Consider the following 19,639-nt stretch of genomic DNA (forward strand, 5'->3'; position numbering starts at 1 on the left):
CTGGTATATTTCTTCACTGTGTACGTTCATGTCTTTACCCCATTCTGGAAAATTCTCAGTTATAATCTCCTCAAATATTTGTGCTCTCTTTTTCTCTATTTTTTGATTCAAGTCTACTAACTGGGAGGTTGGGTCCCATTCACTCTGTCCTCCATATCTGAACCCTTTTTATTTTGTTTTTCCATCCCCTAACTTCTCTCTCTCTGCACGTGTATCTTGACGTCCAAACTCTTCAGCTCACTAACGGTGTCTAAGTGTGTCTGATTGACTAAGGGTTTTAAAAACCTCGGGCACTGGGACCGGAAGACAGTGTGATAGTTATGTCGCTGGACTCCTACAGGGCCAACCATGGTTTGAGTCCTGATTCTGGTGGCTTGAAACTCATACCAGGCGTGTGTGCGTGCGTGCCCAAAATCCCGAGAGGAGAACGGAGGAGAAAGGATTGCAGCGTGGCCATCCCACCTGGGGATTTCTCAGTTTCTGTCTCTGAATCTCTCTGGCCAGCACATGTACCCTATAGCAAAAATCTTTCTAAACACCCCCCAAAAAACCAAGCAAAACCCCAGAACCCTAGGTTCATGGTATACGTGTGATCTGTTCACACACAGCCCCCTTGGCTTGCTCCTACATGTACTCATTCACCAACGTTATCAACGACTGCAGGGCTGGGATAGCAGTGGCCACACCCATCTCCCTGTGTGTTCCCTCCCATCTGTCCCAGCGCTTCCCACCACCCAAAGCCACCACTCCCCGAGCCAGGCGCTGGTTGTCTTCACTTTAAAAGAGGCGATTTAACTCGTGCTTTAGAAAAACACCTATTCCTAAAAAAGCACATGGTTTAGCTTTTTTTTTTTTTTTTTGACTTCATGAAACTTCGTGACTTTGTGAAAATGGTGAGAACAGACTTTTGGGACTTAACATTTTTCATTTGTGCTAACATCGAGATTCATCCGATTGCTGTGCGGCTGTCCTGTGTGCGTCACCTGCTGTGCTACCCCACGGCGGGCTGCACCTGGTTTGTTTCCCCACTCTTCTGTCAGGGAGCTTCCTGACACTGTCCCCGGGCTTCTGCTGTCATCAACCGCATGGCCACACACAGCATCACTCACTCCCCTGGCTTCTCTGGGTGAGTGCCAAGAAATGGGATTGCGAAGGCCGCGGTACTTGAGCGCTCAACTTTGCAAAGTGGCGCTGTGGCCCTTCGTAGGTGGTTGTAGCACCTGGGTCTGTTCGTTAACCTGCCCGCAGAGTTTCACATGCTCAGTGGCCGAATTGTTTTTACTGGTAAGAGTGTTACCGAGTTCTTTATCACCTTTTCTTTTATTTTTCTAAACTGCTTTCTCTTGTCGAGGTGGCCTCCATGTCTTCATTTACCCCTTTAATCCGCTCACACCCTGCACAGTTGGAGCGCTCACCCAGCTCTTGAGGTGCTGTCTGTCTGGTGCATCCATAAATGCTTCCGCACCCTGGAGTTGTCCGTTTCTTCCTGTGGTCCATACATTTTGGTGAAGCTTACCTTCAGCGTGACTTTTCCCCCCGAGGAATCATGTATACTCTGACTTAAAGTGTCTCTACAAAGTCTCCCTTCAATTGCTTTTATGGGAGCCACAGGGATTTTTTTGTTTTTTTACCCGAGAGGTTTTTTTTTTTTTTTCTTTCTTGCTAGAGGATGTATGTGCTTACCAGAGACAGAGCCAGAAAGAGAGAAATTCCCTGCAGGGTGGGTGGTAGTGGTGGGGGGAATGGCCACACCACAACTCCTTCTCCCCCATGCTCCTCTTTGGATTTTGGGCACACATGTACACATACCTGGCTTGGGTTTTAAGCCGTCGGGTCCAGGACTAGAACCATGATTGTCTACGCGGGAGTCCAGCAATGTAACCATTATGCCATCTCCTGGCCCCTGGCACCAGGATTTTGATGGTTTTAGGATGCACATTTATGTCATTGTCTCAGGTTGAGGTTTCTACATGGATATAGGCACGCGCTGGACCCCACATGTAGGTGGTCAGATTGGTGGGCGTAGTTGTAAATGATCCTCCTTCATCACCCCTGCTTCATTTCGCATGTTTGTAACATGTGTCTTCTTTGTTCTTTCTTTAGGTAGCTTGGCTAGGGACTTACTGGTCTTACTGATCTCGTCACAGAACCAGCTTATGAGTCCACGGGTCTTTCTCTATTGAGTTCCCATTTGCAGGGCCACCGATTCTGTCTCTCTCCCTCCAATCCGGGAGGGCCGCTGTTTGCCCTGTGACCTCACTTCTCTTACAGAGCTAAGAGGAGTTGCTGATTTTTAGTTCGTTCACAGTTTTACTTGTTGTTAGGAGGGCCTGGCTCTTCCAAGCTCTTTAGAAACTGGAACTCTGGTGCACTTTTGTTAGAGTATTACGTTGGTCGTCCTTTAAATCTTGTGAAATGGCTAATTCAGGCCTCCCACTGAGGGCAGACCCCTTGAGGTCGGGCCCATCCCGCTCATTTCTGTCTTCTGAACACATGGCTGTTGCACGGATTGGTAATGCATAATAACACTGTCAGCATTAGTACATAAGAACTGTGAGATGCAGACATAACCAATAAATGATCTGGCATATCGTCTGCTGTTCTCCAAATTAACTTTCCAATAAAACCCTATTTCTACATTCCATTCAGAGAACTCCCAGGATATAAAAGGGCAGAGACTTGTTGAAAGTCATGGAAGTTCGGCCAAGGATAGGAAGAGAAAGTGGGACTCCTGGGTTGCGGCTAGCTGAGGACTCTATCTTCTCTGTTCTCCAAGGAGTGGGAGACGTAAGAGGGCCCTCGCAGGGGTGATGTGCTGTGTATTTCAGAGGCGTTTGTACCCTCACTTTTTTGTTTCAGACTGAGCGAACCAGAGCTTGTGGACTTTCAGGAGTGGGGACACCTCAGAAGTTGGCGGGACGTGGTGTAAACAGTGCCGGCCCCCCTCCCAGGGCTGGGAGAGCTTCTCTCGCTCCATCTGAAAAGTTCTTGCTATGCCAGTCGTGGATGGAGATGACACCGATACAGAGCTTATCTTCGGGAGCGAGCTTGCGTGCACGTGCGTGTGACCGCCTGTGTCCTCGGGAGGGGACAGCCAGCAGTCTCCACACAGCTCCGCGTAGCCCTTGCAACGTTTAATGTCTGCCCCACCCCCACCAAGTGGTGAGCTCCTCGAATATAGGTGCACGTCTTCTTTCTTCCTCTTTGCGTCTTCATTGCCCACAGAGCAAGTGCCTGCAGGATCAGATCTCCCACGATGCAGCATGGGACGAGACGCCTGCAAACACTCCGGCTGCTTTTCTGGGTCGAATTCAGTCACTCAAGTTAGTCCGCGCCTCTGAAGATGCAGCATCCCCCTTAGTCCTGTCCTCACAGAAAGGGAGGGTACCAACGGCCTCCCCTCCACTCAGCTGGATCCTCAGCCCGTCTTGCACACGGACCTCATGTCGGCCTGTTCCGTCTCTGGGAGCTAGAACCAGTCTGAGGCTTCTTCGTGAAGTGTGTGGTAATGGCTCCCAGATGGCTCGGGGTGATGAAGGAGGCCGGCCTGGGTGAGACACCACCTGTTTGTCTTCTCAGCCTTGGGAGTGGGCCCGGCAGGGCTTTGCCCCAGTCCTGGCCTCTCTCTGCCCAGGGCTATGCAGTACTCAGAGCTGCTGCACTCTGAGTGTGTGAAAAGAGCAAAGGGAATATGAGTCAGAGGAATAATTCCTAGGGCCAACCTCACCTTAGAATTGTTTCATCAAATGGGGAGCTCTAGAAGGGGAGAGCAGCGCTTTGCCAAGGTCTCCACGCTGTCCCAACTTGCCTTTGACTTGAGGACTCAGCAAACATTGACATGGGGCTGACGAACCAAGAAGGGCTTGATTTACAGAGCTCTCCTATATCCCCAGCGTAAATCACTGGGGGACGTTCGGAAGTGCTAACAAAGAACACGAGCTTCCCTTCTCCTCTCTGCCTGGAGTCAATTTCCAATGGGCAGCCAACTCTCCTGAGAGGCAGGATGGAGGAAAATGCCTCTGTCCACACATCATGAATTGAGCCAGATGAAACACCTGGTCAGTCACTGTCTTCTTCCAGCCAGAGTCTCGAGTCCCCAGGAAGAATTTTATAATGGCTCCTGCTCTCTGCTGCCTGGCAACAGGGGGGCTTCTACTGGCCCAAGGGGTGATGTTGCCCAGTGGTTAGGGCAGAGATGACTCCAGTTTTCACACCCTGGTCCTATGGCGCAGACACCTGAGTAACTTTTTCAGACAGGCTGCCCTGCGAGTGCCCCCTGGAACATGGAGTGTCAGGTTTTCCCCGACAGAGGTGACTCGAGAATTTCTGCAGAAGAAGGTCTTCAGGGCATCATTACCGAGAAGAGAGGCTGGGGAACCTGTCTTAAAGCTGGGCTTCCATGAACCATGCAGTCAGCAGACTGGGGAGGAAATGTACGAGCATGATTAGTGAAAAACATACATCAATGAAAAAACATCCAGGTTCTGTTTGTTTGCTTTAGTCTTTTTTAAAAAATAATTGCTTAATTTATTATTATTTTTAATTTTGACCAGAAAGAGATAGAGACAGAGAGAGAGAGAAAGTGAGAAAGTAAGCTGCCAGGTCCAGGACTGGAACTGTGGTCGGTCATGTGGGAGTCCAGCACCCCAACCACCACGCCCCCGCCTGCCCCGAGTGTCCGGGTGATAGACATGAAACACCACTTCTCTTGCAGTCAGACAAATGCTCCACGCAGCGGCTTCGCTCGTGTGGTTCTTTCCTTCCTGGTTGCACTGTCATCTCTTCAGACCGAGAATTGAAGACATGCTGTATGATTGCTTACGCAGCGGAAATGTCCTTCTGCGGGGATTCTAGATGTGCAGAGGGGTACGTAACACGGCCCTGCCTATGGTCCCAAGGCCCCTTACAGCCCTGAAGGAATGCCCTGGCTGGGCACGAGGTCCAGCCTGAATGCAAACACTGCCTCCCAGTAGCTTCAGAGAGCAGGCCACTACTTCTCTCTGGTTCTAATTTCCTGCAAATAAAGGAGTCGGCCTCAATGACTAAGCTCTCTTGCTGCCAGCTCCATCTACTTGGAGCTGGGTGATGGGCCTCTTACCTTGGTTATTTTTATCTCTCCCATCTTTCACAGCAACCTCAGAGTCAGTTCTTCGTACCTCCCTGGCCTCACGTCTTCCAGTTGCAAAACAGGGATCCTCACACTGGCCTCCTTTCTTCTTGCAAGTTGGCGAGGAATCGCAATATGGGAGGTGAGAAGCTGGGGAACGGTTAAATCCAGACAGGAAGACCCGTGCAAACACAGGAAGGCGCTTCCTCTCTCGGGTGGAGGAAACAGAGAAGAGGAAGAGGAGAGCTTAAATGGGACCAGCAGGACAGCTCAAAGCACAGCCTGGGCAGGGTATTCCACCTGTCTGTCCAGCGGGATCCTGGTCACCCTCGCGTGGACAGTGTCACAGCCAGAATGTCTGTGGACACCGTGTGACAGCCACCCTTTTGAAAGATAATTCGAGCTTTGATCAACCTGGATTAAGCTCGAGGCCATCTTTGACAGTAAATCCAGTCACGACCTGTTAAATGCCCACGTTCAGAGGAAAATGAGATGAATTCGCAGGTGCCGACCCTCCTCCATGAGCTGTAGTCTAACCCTAACGGCACGAACTCACCATGTGACAGCAAATCGGGACCACTCTGGAGAGGCTGAGTCGGCTCTGACGCGGGCAGTGGGGCAGGAACTTCGGCCGCACTGGCGTGGGGTAGAGGCTGCGGGTTCACGTCCGGCAGGGCTGTTTATGTCCAGCAGGGAAATCACTTTCTTTGGTCAGGACAGGTTCACCCCAGGAAGTCAGCAGAGAGGAAGACAGTCCCATAGGGAGGGCCAACGACTGCCGAGAGGGAGGGGCAGGCAGGCTGGAAGAGCACAGCTACCGGGGAACAGCACTGTACAGAGCCTGAGCCAAGGAACTGCCACGCTGACTTCCTCTCCTTCAGCTGTCTCTGGGAATTCGCTTCCTCTGGGAGACCTGGGAAGGTATCCAGTCAGACGCAACCTCACCACCTCGGTGTGTGTATTAGAAATCACATGGCTACGCTAGCGGCTTTCTCTCCCCAAACCTGCCCTGCGTCCGGTGCCTGTCTCGGTGGTGTTTCCAGCAGGAAGACACTATGCATCCCACAGTCTTCGCGGGGTCGGGGAGGAACGGTGACTCTTCTACACACCCATCTCTGGGTCACAGACTGGCGAGACCTGCTGGCCAGAGGCGGGAGCATGCGCCTCGATTCTCCATGTGGTGCCCTCCCTCGCCTTCCTGATGTGCTCCTTCCACAGCTGCTCTTCCCTGGCCCAGCAGGGACAGTCTCACTCCGGCCCTCACCCCAGCTCCTACGGGGCTCCCCTTGTTTGGCGGCAGAGCACAGGGCTCTCTGTAAGTCAGTAGAAAATGTGCAACATGAAAAACGGTGCACAGATTCCAACATCGTTTTGTACCCAAAAAAGCTCGTTGGGATTTCACTCCATTTTTCCATGAAGTTTTTTGAAGTCATCTTGTAAAAGGGAGACCTGGGTTCTGGCAGATCACGTGGAAAGGAGGAGAGAGAGGCAAGGAGGCTGCAGACGAGGGACGCTGTCTTGTGCACGCAAAGCCAAGGCCACAGACTGCCCGATGGCCCTGCGTCCACGGGCGGCTCACAGAGAGGAATTCCAGAGGTGGTCCCTCAGAGCAAGGCGCCCGCCTTCGCAGAGGACGGCAGGCTCGTTCCCTATGTTCCAGCTTACTCGCGGGAGGAAAGAAGCCACTCTCAATCTTCAGTGTTCTGACTGGGCACTTTTTCAGTCTTTAATTTTTAATGCAAAGTATATTTTTTCCTTAGAGAATTAAATTCCTCTGTAGCTGCAAAAGGAGTCAGGATTCAGGTGAGCTTAATGATGTGCATGAGGGAGTCTGGCTACCAGTCCAGGCCAGAACCTGACAGTCTTGGCACTCTGCAACAGTGTAATGGGGGAAAAAACGATGGTACTTCCAGAGCAAATAAAGCTTAAGTTGTGCGTTTAGAAGCATACACACACACACACACACACTCGCACACACACACACACACACACACACACACACACACACACACACACACACACACACACACACACACACACACACACACACACACACACACACACACACACACACACACACACACACACACACACACACACACACACACACACACACACACACACACACACACACACACACACACACACACATATGCATATATACACATATCCCTAGCATAACATCAGGGAATAAGGTAGTAGCTAGTTCTTTTTTTTTTTTTTTTTTTTTTTTTTTTGAATTTTTTTTCGCTATAGGGCACATGCGCTCGCCAGACAGACAGAGAGAGACATAGAGACAGAAAGCGAGAAATCACCCCCCAGGGGGGATGGTCACGCCGCAATCCCTTCTCCTCCATTCTCCTCTCGGGATCATGGGCACGCACGCACACACGCCCGGCGTGAGTTTTAAGCCACCGGGTCCGGTACGCGAACCGTGGTCGACTACGTGGGAATCCAGCAACATAGCCATTACGCTAACTGCTGGTTCCCAATAGTAGCTAGTTCTTAAGGGACAGCAGTTTAGAAAGCAAAACACAGCCTTCAAATACTTAATGAGCAATTATTTGTTGTTTTGCACACTTGCTAGCTACGAGAAAATTTATGCTAACAGGCAGACACCCCTGGATGATTTCTCGAAACATCACCATGAATCCCTGCTTTTCAAAGCTCTGTGGCAAGGTTCCTATCAGGGTGGGTCCAAAGATTCTCTAGACAAATTTCATTTCATTTTCCATTATTGGGTTAGGGTTAGGGTTAGGGTTATCGGACACAACAGAAGTCACTAAAATATATTAACTGCTCGGGTCAGTGTCGAGCTCCAGCAGCTGGCTTCTGTGTCTACTGGCTTTGTGAAGCCTGCCTTGACTCGTGCACGGACACACAATTTGCATTTAGCTAACCTCTCTCTCCAAAGCTGGTCCTTGGGCTGTTGGTAATGAATGTGGCTTAGTTTCTACTGGAAAATCTGATTCAGCTTACATCACTCTGACTTGCAGCGCCTTTGCCAGGAATGCAGTCTGAGTGCAAGGCTGCCCTGTTTTCCCCAGGTCTGCAGAGGCCTGTTGCTTTTAATGGGTTATGTGTAGGACACAGGGTGTGACTCACGCCTCCACTTAGCAGGCATGAAAAAGTAGTGCAAACAGCTCAGCCCCGCCACGACGCTGGCTATGGGACTGTACCAAAGGTGCATCTCATTAGCTTGTGCGGTTCCACGGGGAAGTGGGCGTTGGTGCCTGTGAACACAGAGAATAGCAGGTTCAATGTCGTCGGCGAACACGACTGTTTTCAGCACAGGACGAGTGTGCTGGAGTACTTGCTGTCAGCTGAACATCACTGCTACCCCTGCTAATGTCACCCAGCTTGTAGAAGGGAAGTCGGGGCTGCATTTTGCAGAATCTCCTCTGTGAGTTTCCTGGAGGGACCATGTGAGGAGGGGCACACATGAAAGGAGTGGGGAAGACAGGGCAAGAGCGGAGCTCTCCAGGGCAGTTGTGGGCAGGTGCGAGGAGAGGCAGAAGGTTCCAGCGGCTATCGGATGGGCTGTATTTACTATTATTATTAAGTTTTTGTTGACAGAGCGATGCACATGCTCACCAGAGAGAGACAGAGGCAGAGAAATCTTCCTCCAATGCTGCGACCTTTTCCCCTCCACTTCTCCAGCCCATTAGGCTCTTGGGTTGGCACACACGTTTTCAAGCCACGGGGCTGAATTTCAGGCTGCGTTCCATCGTGTGGGACCTGGCTCCCCCTGTCGTGTTAACCACCGCGCTGTGGGACCAGCCTCACACAGACTCCTGAGAGTTTCTTAGAGGGTGCCAGAGGCTGAGACGGGTGGCGTGCGTCTGAGAGAGCTCCAGGATTTTTAGTTTCCCACATGAACTCCTGAGAAGCACACCGTCAGTGCTCCAGACAAGCCTTGTGGTTATAACCTCCGAACACATTTGTTTACAAGAGAAAAATAAATCAAAACTTTTTTTTTTTTTGGATTGCCTGAAATAGTTTCCCATGGTGATATCTGTTCATTTGTCTGTCATCAAAAGAGCACTTTGCCTGAAAGAAAGGACTGACCAGTGTGGAAAATGTTTAGTTTTCTGTGGAACTGTGGTTTATCATTTGTGTCTGTAAGTTACTGTTAGAAATGTCACTCGGATTTCTGATACATGTGAAATAGCAACTGAAATGAATTTTACCAACGTTTTCTGAATGAACTGATGAAAGTTTTTATTAAAAAAATCTCTTAACACTTGGAAGACAAAGCTTCTATTATTTTCCTGCTAAAACCCTGACATAATAAGTAATTATTAACAAATGATACAATATTAGGAAAACGAGGATGCATAATTCACCAATTGAAATAAACCACCAGTGAGCTACGTGTACTATAAAAATAAGATAGTCAAAGACTGATGGAATGGAAGGATAAAATACAATCAACTATAAAACAATCAATGAAATATATTACCTATATGTTATTGATGTAATTATAAACTACTAAGTATATATTATATTAAATGTGTAAATATAGAACATGTGTAAATGTATCCTATAGACTATGTAAAATAGAGTCGTCGAAAAGCCACGATGCATTTTTGCATAGGAAAACAAAGAAAACACGTGCTGACTTTTCTGACCACCAGTGTATGTGGAAGAGCTAAAATTACATGAGCTGTTCATTGTATTTATAGAAATGGTGCTATCACGCCACTGCATACCTCAGCCTGAAGAATGGCTTTGTCTAGGGCCGTTGTCAGGAAGTGTCGCGCGCAGGTGTCAGGCTCCAGAACAGCACTACTGTGAAGTGCGGGGCAGCCGGACTCTAGATCTGGTGCTCTGTGACCAGTACCTGGTGCCAAGCAGGCAGAGCAACAGGAAGTAAGGTCAGGCGAGTGGCCACACCAAGGCTGGAAATGGAATCCCGTGATATGCTTTCTGAGCACTTCCCTTCCCCTAATGCTGGGTTAGATGGAGGGGATTCGGTGGAGAACACAGCAAACATGGTAGCTGCTCATGAAGAACTCACGGTGTAGTTGGGGACACGGACAAGTAGCTGGCCAGTCGTAATGACACGTGACGTGCGCTACGACCGTGTCACAGGGATGCCTGCAGAAGGAAGGGCCCAACCGGGAATTAGGGGATGGGGTGGGGCTGGAGAAGCGGGGAGATTTTCTGAGAAAGTGACATTCAAGCAGAGCGGGAAGGTCAAGGCTGCTAGGCAGTCGGTCACGCTTGTGGAGCAGAGCCGCTGAGATTGGTGTTGGGGGCTGGCAAAGACCCTGAGGCCAGAGGAGCTCAGCAGCAAGGGGGCAGGACCCCGTGCTGGGCAGCCGTGGTGCTCAATGCCAAGGGTGCTGGGAGATGCGGAAGGGTCGAGAACTCTGTGACGTGGTCAGGTGTGTGGTTTCACATGCTCCCTCAGGCCGCGGGATCCAGAATGGGTTTCCAGGGAGGAAGACTGGTGAGCGAGAACGACTGAGAGGGAGGTGCCCCAAGCCTGGACATGGCCCTGGCAGTGGGCGTGGAGAGCCGTCCGGTCCATGCAAGGCAGAAGTCAGGGATGGCTCCTTTTCCGCATATGGGAGCTGGAGCGAGAGGGGTTACACAGCTCAGCAGAGGCTGTGTCGCTCGGAGCAGGGGGTCCCTGCAGGGATCCCTTATGATTCTAAGTTCTATAGCAGCGGTCCCCAACTTTTCCAGGACCAGGGACTGGCCTCGTGGAAGACAATCCCTCCATGGACGGGGTGGGAGTTGGTCTTGGGATGGCCCAAGGGTGTCACATGCACTCTGCACCCCATTTCCGCATTCACTATACAATGAGACGATCACACAATGGGGTTCGCTCCCCTGTGAGAACCTGCACTTTCTCTGATCTGACAGGAGGCAGAGCGGGGCAGCGGTGCCAGCAACGGGGGTGGCTGTGAACACCACCGGAGGCTCACTGGCTGTGCACCTCCCACCACACGCCCGGCAGGCTGGCACCAGAAGACCGACGGGGTTTGGGACCCCTGCTCTAGCACACACATCGGAAAGAGCCCAGAGGTTCCAGGTGAAAACTTACTGAGACGGAGGCCCATGCGTGCAGACTCACCATTTCACAGGAGCGATGGCGCCGTGGTTCCCCGGGTTCTCCTGGCCTCTGCTCTGCACTGCGCTGTTTTCCTAGTTGCTTAAACTAATTCCCTACGCTTCCCTCTGTGTGTGTAAAATGGTGTCATTTAAAGCAAAGGAAGGGGGAAGAAGGTGATTTCTCCACGTCATTCCGATTTGGTTTCAGTTAAAGTAAAACAGGACACTGTCCTCTCTGTGTGGAGCTGAAGACAGCTGGCCCTGGGCGCTGGAGCGGGCGGCGCGCATGGTTTGCCCCATGACTAAGACAGTGGAAAGACAGGGCTATAAAGCAGTCCTCCCGTCCTGCTCCCCAACGCCCACCCCTTCTGTTAGCTGAGCTCTGCTGAACACGTCCAGAGCGGTCGGGAACAAATGCCGACATGCCCGCGGCTCTGCTCCCCATGCATGCGCAGGTAGTTCTCAGTTCTCAGGCCTCGGAGTGCCAGACACCGAACACGTGCCTGGCCGAATGACCCGTGTCCTTGACCTTCACACGTCCTAACAGTCTCAGCTCAGCTCACCCAGGTCCTCTGCCCACACTGCTTGTCTTCCTGAAACCTTTACCCACCCGCCGACCAAAGCAGACGCTGAGGAGTTATTCCAGGTACTTCTTCCTTCCCTATTCCTCACGTCGTCAGCCACCTACTCCAGACGAGTACCTCTTAAATAGTTGTAGTCTTTTCTCACATCTCCACTTCTCACTGCGACTGTGTCAGGCTAGGCCAGTGTTTCCAAATTCCCGACAGACCTTAACTTCTATGATGCAGAAACAAGAAATTGAAGTGCCCAGCAGTTGCCAAACTTACATTATTCTTATTTTTCATAACACTATATGTTTTTAAATGATAAAGATTGGCCATAAGAAACAAGAAGTGATTTTTCTGCAATAAAATTATACTAAAATAATGAGAGGTTTTCTGCAGCAAAAGAAAAAGATGTAACAATAAAGACTTGGTTATTACTATTATGAACCAAAATATTATAACAAAATTATAGATTTCAACAGCACATAGACATAACCTCTATCTGATATAGACATTTGACGATAGAAAATATTAAAAAGGGAACACTGACACAAAATAAATGCCAACTGAAGACCTTTCAAAAATGGAAAGGTAATACTACTTCAGAATATTTTAAAATGGGTCCTAAAGTTATAAGACATATAAGCATGAATTGCACTGTTTGGCAGTTTTGAACTTCGTTTTGGGACAAATATTCTATACGTAGAAACTCTTTTTTACCTGTCCTGATGTCAGCTTAATGGATTGGTCGAAGAGGTGTTCAAAACCGGCTTTAAACTGGTGTTGAGGAGCATGTCTTCAAATAAGTTCATGTCTTTTTATTTATTTATTTTGAGAGAGGTTTTTGCTATAGGGCACGTGTGCATACTGGAGAGGCAGAAAATAAGAAGTCACTCCCTCCCTGCCAGGTGGGATGGCCATGTAGCAATCCCTTCCCCTCCATTCTCCTCTTGGGATTTTGGGTAAGCATGCACAAGTGCCTGGAGTGAATTTCAAGTTGTCGGGTCCCGGACTTGAACCATGGTTGACCATGATGGAGTCCAGCATCTAAATTACTGCTCTACCTGCTGGCCTGGTTAATGTTCCTTTTTAACCAACAAACATATTTTTGTCTACTTACCCTGGTTTGGGATTTGCCATTGAAATAGATATTGCTTTTGTTAATTCAAATTTTAGATCAGTTTCTGTTTTTTTTTTTTTTTTTTGTAAGTTTATTTATTTCATGAGTGAAAAAGAGAGGCAACGCCCCTGACAGGGTCTCCACACTGCAGTCCTTCCCCAGCCTCAGCTGTCCTAGGACCATGGGCACACGAGGGCTTGGCATTTTCAGGGAGGTCTTCAGGTACACGTGGCATCCTCCCATGTCGGTCAGCCTCGGAGAGGGTCGCATTTTACTGCTGCACTGCTGTTTCCAGTTTCGTATTAAGAGATAACAGTATTCTCTCTGTTCTCTTGTTGAAATACTTGCAAGGAACTACGGTGTGTAGTGAACATTTAAACACGAGAAAACAGCAATATTCCAATAAGCCCCCACCAGGGCCAGCACCTCCACAGATCTGCAGGCCCAAAGTGCCCGTTTAAGCATTTATTTTGCTTCCGAAATGTATTTCCTGGCAGACAACTCATAGGATTTGTAAAATGTATGGTATATGTCCAAACTTACTAGTATTTAGTTTATTTGCAAGAATGACTTGCCATCGTCACAGACAGGGCCAGCAAACATGCTGACACGGTGGTGACTGTCAGACAAGAGCCCAAGTAGGTCTCGGCTGCGTCCCCGCACCCTGCCCAGTTCCCAGGAGCAGGGGCCTTTACCTGTCCGCCCTGCTGCCCAGTGCCCCGCTCTGACTTCCGAGCCGATGTCAGGGATTCCTTTGAGCTGCTCACATCTCTGCTAATTCTCAAGCTCCAATTTTCACAGGGAATTACAATACTTTTTCTCATTCTCCTAGTTTCTTGATTTTTGTTTGTTTTAATTCAGAACTTAGAAAAACACATTTTAAAAATTTTTTATTATCATTGTAATCTTGTTTATATTACATTGGATTGCATATAACTTTACAGTGCATTACAATGCTTTTCAAAAGGGAATGCCATGCGTGTCAGTCAGTACAGAGACATTAATCTCCCCGCTTCAACATTCAATATCTTTTCATTGTTTTTCCCAATCATTGTTATTATTATTCCAATTATTTTTTTAAACAGTCAATCACTATTTCTCATTTTGCTTGTACAAAGACTTTGCCCATCATGAAATACTTCTCAGACCAAACCAGTTGAGAATACTATACACGTCATCATCAACAGGTAATAAGCCATATCTGTGTCCCACTAATGTCCTGCCGCTCTATTGTCCTCTTGCTATCTTTCTCTATCCTCTTCTCTTCACCCCTCCCCATTCCACACTGTCTTATCCCTGTTAAGTATTTTCACTGCTTTTATGTCCTCCAATATTTCGCTCTCTACCATAGAGTGCAGATAGTTGGTATCTATTAATTCGATACATGCAATATCTTGCTTTCATAGCCTGGCTAGCTTCACTCAGCAATAGATCCTCCATATCTGACCACTTTCTATCAAATGCCAGGGTCTTGTTGTTTTTTATGGCTGAGTAGTATTCCATAGAGTATATGTGCCACACTTTTTCAATCCATTCATCAGTTTGTGGACATTAAGGTTGGTTCCATGTCTCGGCAATCGTGAATAGTGCTGCAATAAACATTGATGTGCAAGCAATTTTCTGACTGAGCGTTCTCCTGTCCTTTGGGTAGATACCCAGAAGTGAGATTGCTGGATCAAATGGTAGTTCTATTTTTAGATCTTTGAGGAACCTCCATATTGTTCTCCACAGTGGTTGAACCAATTTACATTCCCACCAACAATGTAGGAGGAAAAACACATTTCTTGAGCGATGTTGGGAAGGCGTTCCCAGCTGGACACGCTAATACGGTCCCCCATCATGGCTCAGTCAGTTAGTCACTTTAGTGGTCTCTGGCCCCATGCTGTGTGACCTTCAATACAGACTGTGGTGGAGAGGACCATGGCAGGAAGCTGAGGCTGCAGTGGTGGGGCAGGCGGGGGTGCAGAGGGAGTTGCAGGGATGGTGCAGTTTCTGACCAGGGACTAAGCTGAAGTTCCTGTAACTGCAGAGAGAGGAGAGGCCTCCTATAAAGACGTGTCCTGTGCTCTCCAGCTCGGTCTCAAGCCATGCTGAATGGCAGACAGGTGTTCCTGAACTAGTAGGACTTCCTTGTTGCCCCCCCAGGGACCTCTTGCCTAGTGTCCCTGCTGTGGTGCTGTGCAGGGCCAGAGGTGTGCTCAACGTGGAAGGAAGCCATGCTCCGGGCACAGTGATTATGGCCTAAAGAACACAGACAGTTGGAAGAAATGCTATATTTTTAAAAACATTCCACACTGTCTTATCCCTGTTAAGTATTTTCACTGCTTTTATGTCCTCCAATATTTCGCTCTCTACCATAGAGTGCAGATAGTTGGTATCTATTAAGTGGATACATGCAATATCTTTCTTTCATAGCCTGGCTAGCTTCACTCAGCAATAGATCCTCCATATCTGACCACTTTCTATCAAATGCCAGGGTCTTGTTGTTTTTTATGGCTGAGTAGTATTCCATAGAGTATATGTGCCACACTTTTTCAATCCATTCATCAGTTTGTGGACATTAAGGTTGGTTCCATGTCTCGGCAATCGTGAATAGTGCTGCAATAAACATTGATGTGTAAGCAATTTTCTGACTGAGCATTCTCCTGTCCTTTGGGTAGATACCCAGAAGTGAGATTGCTGGATCAAATGGTAGTTCTATTTTTAGATCTTTGAGGAACCTCCATATTGTTCTCCACAGTGGTTGAACCAATTTACATTCCCACCAACAATGTAGGAGGAAAAACACATTTCTTGAGCGATGTTGGGAAGGCGTTCCCAGCTGGACACGCTAATACGGTCCCCCATCATGGCTCAGTCAGTTAGTCGCTTTAGTGGTCTCTGGCCCCATGCTGTGTGACCTTCAATACAGACTGTGGTGGAGAGGACCATGGCAGGAAGCTGAGGCTGCAGTGGTGGGGCAGGCGGGGGTGCAGAGGGAGTTGCAGGGATGGTGCAGTTTCTGACCAGGGACTAAGCTGAAGTTCCTGTAACTGCAGAGAGAGGAGAGGCCTCCTATAAAGACGTGTCCTGTGCTCTCCAGCTCGGTCTCAAGCCATGCTGAATGGCAGACAGGTGTTCCTGAACTAGTAGGACTTCCTTCTTGCCCCCCCAGGGACCTCTTGCCTAGTGTCCCTGCTGTGGTGCTGTGCAGGGCCAGAGGTGTGCTCAACGTGGAAGGAAGCCATGCTCCGGGCACAGTGATTATGGCCTAAAGAACACAGACAGTTGGAAGAAATGCTATATTTTTAAAAAGTTTATTTATATATTTCTTCCATGAGAGAGAAAGAAAGAGCTGCCCCCCGACAGACTCACGCCACAGTCCACCCCTGTCTCGGCTGGCCTGGAGCATGGGTGTGTGCACAGGTGCCCAGCATGCACAGGGAGGTCCCAGGACATGAGCCTAGCACCTTCCATGTGGGTCCAGCGTGTGACTGCTGTGCCACCGTCTAGCCCGGAGCAAGGGCTAGCTTCTGTCCACAATACCAAATCCTGCCTGACTGATTTAACATGCCAGGAAGCAAATGATTCTTCCCATCCTTCATTCTCTGGGTAACTTGCACTTGTGGTCGTTGTGGGTGACGCACGGTAACAGCTCTTGAGAGAATCATTGCAGCTGGTATTCCTGGGCAGGAGCTGACGAATGCCGTGAGTCACGATGGAACCAGCATTAGTTAATAAATGGTTTTAGGAACTGCAGAGGCAAGGGATCCATGTCGTTTCAATATAAACAGGCTCTAAAGAGTTATGCATATATTATACCTTACTGCCACTCACCTGTGCCATGCAATACATTTTAAAATTCCATTATGTAGACAGGAGCTTTAGAAAACAACCTGCCCAGCACCCTGCCTACTTTAGGGGTGGCTCTGGCTTCCTTCCTGCCAGGCCATATTTTAATGTGTTTTTTCTTCATAGGGAGAATGTGTGGGAGGCAGATTCTGAAGGCATGCAGTATGGGAAGGTAGAATGTAAGATTAGGTCAGGCTGAAGTGTATGGCTGTTGGAGATGGTTCCTGGGATTCTAGATTTAATGTACGAGGCTGAGACCCCCAGGAGTTGCTCTGAACCAAAGCTTTAACCCAACAATGGCTTACAACAGGTGTCATGTCATAAATTGTGCAGAATGAATCACCTGGTGATCTTATTCAAGTGTGGGTTCTGATTCTAGAGGTCCAGGGTGGGCCAGGAATTATGCATTTTGATAAAAATTCTGATTCATAGAACTTACTCGAATAGCAAAAACCTGCAACCAATAATATAGAAAAAGGCATCTGAAGGCTCAAGAGATGAGTGTTGGGATAGACTCAGCATGAGCGATTTGCCCAGCCGCTGCTTCGTCGACCCCCTGGAACTCCTGGAAGACATGTGTGATGCAGAACCTGCATTGCTCAGGAGAACACCAGAACTACGACAGCGCTCTGTGTCTCCCTGCCACAGACTAGGGACCACAGTGGCTGAGGGGCCGTGCAATTGGGCTTTCTGATTTTGGTGGAAAAATGGATCATGGCATGGCAGAGGCCTGGTGCTGGTACTTAGCCACAAAAGACATGCTGGACAAAATGACCACTATGATCTGCTGGAAGGAAAATGCTGTGGTCTGAATTTTTGTCTCTTCCCAAATTTATATGTTGAAATCATAACCTGCAATGTGATAGTTTAAGGGGTGGAATCTTTGATAGGTGGTCAGGTTGTGAGAATGGATTTCTCATGAATAAGTTCAACGCTTTTGCAAGAAGAAGCGTTCAAGAGACCCCTGTCCCTCCATCGTGGAGGACACAGTGAGAAAGCGCTGCCTGGGAAGCCTGGTCCTTCCAGACGCCGCATCTACCGGTACCTTCATCATGAACTTCCAGCCTTCAGAACTAGGAGAAATTCATTTCTGTTGTTTATAAGCCACCCGGTCTATGCATTTCATTATAGCAGCCAAAACAGGTGAAGATTTACAAAATTTCTTTTAAAGAATTATTTCATTTTTTCCCTTCTTCTTCCCCTCTTCTTCCTCCTCTTCTTCTTACTCTTCTTCCTCCTCTTCTTCTTCCTTCTCCTCCTCTTCTTCTTCCTTCTCCTCCTCTTCTTCTTCCTTCTCCTCCTCTTCCTCCTCCTCTTCCTCTTCCTCCTCCTCTTCCTCTTCCTCTTCTTCTTTGACTAGAGAAAGACAGAAGGAATGGGGGAAGGTGAGAAAGCAAGCTGCCAAGTTTGGGACTCGAACTGTGGTTGGTCATGTGGGAGAGTAGTGCCTTAACCACCATGCCACCTGTTGGCCTCCAGCTGAAGATTCAGGGCAGTCTTTATTTTCACTCCTGTGGGTCTATATGACGGCAGGTTGATCTGGGTACCAGAGGAACAGAATGATTAGATTGTCTGCTGACATGTCTGTTGGAACGTGTAACTGGAGTATTGTAGGTCTGGTGGGCAAAAGTATGACTCGAGACACTCTACTGGGGCATTGTAGTCTCTTTTCTAGTTTTCGGACTTAAGTCAGTTCAAAGAAAAATACTCGAAATCTCTTGAGTGAAAAGAAATTTCAGTCTTTGGGGAAAGTGCTTCTCAATGTTGTCACATGTATATACTATGAATATTTCTCCTAATATTTTCCTGAGAAACTAGTATTGATTTATAAATGCCACTGAGCACTGATGAAAAAGAAATAAGTAGAACTTACGGGTGTTCTCATCTACTGACTTTGAGCTGATTCCAGTCTCTGGGGTTTCAAAATACTTCCTAGGCCTACTGGTGGAAGTGGTGACTTAGGAATGTTAGATGAACTCCTGACCCAAACACATCTCACTGTGGGTCTGGCAAGCGAAAGAACCTAACCTATGCTGTTTCCCTATCTCAGAGGGTAAAGTGAGACTTCGATATGCTTGGTAACCAGCAGCATGCCCACATGGCTCTCTGATCTGTGGACTGAAAGCTATTAAAAAAGAGATCCTTGGAACCAACTTCCGTAAGAGGGTGTCAGATACATTTCTTCCATTAAGACCTTTTCAAAGGCAGGGGTAGTAATTCCTACAGCGTTCGCTCTTAGTTTACATGTTTTACTGGTAAAAAGCTATTGGGGCCTTTGATGATAACTGTGGATTATCTCAAACTTAATCATGTGGCAACCAACCTGAGTTGCTGTTCTGGATGGGCGCATATATAGGTAGGAGTCAGCAGAGCTCCTGGAAGCTGGTATGCAGCTATGGGCTTGGAAGATGTTCGAGTGCGTTTCCATTAATGAAGACAATCACAGGGAAATCTGAAGCGACTTGCTTTCATGAGGAAGGGTCAGCAGCACACTGCACTCTCCTCAGCGCCACGTCAGTCTGCTCTGTCATAGTACTGAGTGATCTGCAGCAACTTGATAGTCCACAGAACTGAGGGGGCAGTGATCTGTTCTCATAAGAATGAACGTGAGCTTCAGAGACAGACTCACCTTCTTTGCTAGTCAAGGTGATGCCAGCATCACCACTCGTGGCATAAAGAAAGCCTTATTTATTGTCCCAACTTCCCCCACAGCATCACCAAGGAAAGCAGTTTGCAGGGAAGAGAGAATGGTAATGGACCCATAGCTTCGTATTCCACAGCCTCACGGCATGCCCCGTAAGCAGGTGGCTTGGCAGACCACGGAATGGCCTGCAAAAGGGTCCCTTACAAAACCAGCCGAGGACGACATCATGGGAGGTGAGGATGCCATTGGAAGGACGGCCAGAAACAGGACAGAGCGCCATTTTGCACAGCCAGAATGTATAGATCCCA

At 48.4% G+C, this 19,639-nt stretch overlaps 1 long non-coding RNA gene across 1 annotated transcript; it reads left to right on the forward strand.

Annotated features, from left to right (window-relative positions):
• The first annotated feature begins 4,616 nt into the window (after window positions 1-4,616).
• LOC114008148 (uncharacterized) lies at window positions 4,617-7,132 on the forward strand. Its single transcript, XR_003549709.1, has 2 exons — window positions 4,617-4,866; window positions 5,132-7,132. It is a non-coding gene; the product is annotated as an uncharacterized LOC114008148 (long non-coding RNA).
• Window positions 7,133-19,639: the final 12,507 nt, after the last annotated feature.

Source organism: Tupaia chinensis, unplaced genomic scaffold (assembly GCF_000334495.1).
Source record: "Tupaia chinensis unplaced genomic scaffold, TupChi_1.0 Scaffold000292_1, whole genome shotgun sequence".
Classification (NCBI taxonomy): domain Eukaryota; kingdom Metazoa; phylum Chordata; class Mammalia; order Scandentia; family Tupaiidae; genus Tupaia; species Tupaia belangeri.